General features: G+C 41.9%; 1 pseudogene; it reads left to right on the plus strand.

Annotated features, from left to right (window-relative positions):
* Positions 1 to 338: 338 nt before the first annotated feature.
* LOC116596379 lies at positions 339 to 1313 on the plus strand (annotated as a pseudogene).
* The last annotated feature ends 345 nt before the right edge of the window (positions 1314 to 1658 follow it).

Genomic DNA, 1658 nt, shown 5'->3' on the forward strand with positions numbered 1-1658 from the left:
AGAGTTTGAAAAGATGATAAAAATTTACAAACCTTTAGCTGGCCTTAGCAAGAAAAAGAGAAAGGACTCAAATAAACCTAGAACTGTAAGAGGAGAGACTACAACTGATACTGCAAAAATATAAAGGATCATAAAAAATTATTAGGAACAATTATATGCCAACAAATTGGAACAACCCAGAAAAAATGGAGAAATTTCTAGAAACATACAATCTACCAAGAATCAATCAAGAAGTAATAGAAAGCCTGAACAGACCAATAAAAAATTAAGAGGACAGCTTTTCTGCCCATGGATGCCACCGAGTAAGCATCATTAAAGTCTCCCCTCCTACTGCCATCATGTCTAAGTCAGAGTCTCCCAAAGAGCCTGAACAGCTGTGGAAACTCTTCATCGGAGGTCTGAGCTTTGAAACAACCGATGAGAGTCTGAGGAGCCATTTTGAGCAATAGGGAACACTTACGAACTGTGTGGTAATGAGAGTCCAAACACCAAGCGCTCCAGAGGCTTTGGGTTTGTCACATATGCCACTGTGGAGGAGGTGGATGCAGCCATGAATGCAAGGCCACACAAGGTGGATGGAAGAGTTGTGGAACCAAAGAGGGCTGTCTCAAGAGAAGATTCTCAAAGACCTGGTGCCCACTTAACTGTGAAAAAGATTTTTATTGGTGGCATTAAAGAAGACACTGAAGAACATCATCTAAGAGATTATTTCGAACAGTATGGGAAAATCGAAGTGATTGAGATCATGACTGACCAAGGCAGTGGCAAAAAGAGGGGTTTTGCTTTTGTGACATTTGATGACCATGATTCTGTAGACAAGATTGTCATTCAAAAATACCATACTGTGAATGGCCACAACTGTGAAGTAAGGAAAGTGCTCTCTAAGAAAGAGATGGCTAGTGCTTCATCCAGCCAAAGAGTTTGAAGTGGTTCTGGAAACTTTGGTGGTGGTTGTGGAGATGGTTTTGGTGAGAATGACAACTTTGGTCGCGGTGGAAACTTCAGTGGTTGAGGTGGCTTTGGTGGCAGTCAAGGTGGTGGTGGATATGGTGGCGGTGGGGATGGCTATAACGAATTTGGTAATGATGGAAGCAACTTTGGAGGTGGCAGAAGCTATAATGATTTTGGCAATTACAACAATCAATCCTCAGATTTGGGACCCATGAAAGGAGGCAATTTTGGAGGCAGAAGCTCTGGCCCTTATGGTGGTGGAGGCCAATACTTCACCAAACCACGAAACCAAGGTGGCTATGGTGGTTCCAGCAGCAGCAGCAGCTATGACAGTGGCAGAAGGTTTTAATTACTGCCAGGAACAAAGCTTAGCAGGAGAGGAGAGCCGGAGAAGTGACAGGGAAGCTACAGGTTACAACAGATTTGTGAACTCAGCCAAGCACAGTGGTGTCAGGGCCTAGCTGCTACAAAGAAGACATGTTTTAGACAATACTCATGTGTATGGGCAAAAAAACTCGAGGACTGTATTTGTGACTAATTGTACAACAGGTTATTTTAGTTTCTGTTCTGTAGAAAGTGTAAAGCATTCCAACAAAGGGTTTTAATGTAGTTTTTTTTTTTTTTGCACCCATGCTGTTGATTGCTAAATTTAATAGTCTGATCATGACGCTGAATAAATGTGTCTTAAAAAATAAATTAGGAGGTGG

This window comes from Mustela erminea, chromosome 7 (assembly GCF_009829155.1).
Source record: "Mustela erminea isolate mMusErm1 chromosome 7, mMusErm1.Pri, whole genome shotgun sequence".
In the NCBI taxonomy this organism is placed as follows: Eukaryota; Metazoa; Chordata; class Mammalia; order Carnivora; family Mustelidae; genus Mustela; species Mustela erminea.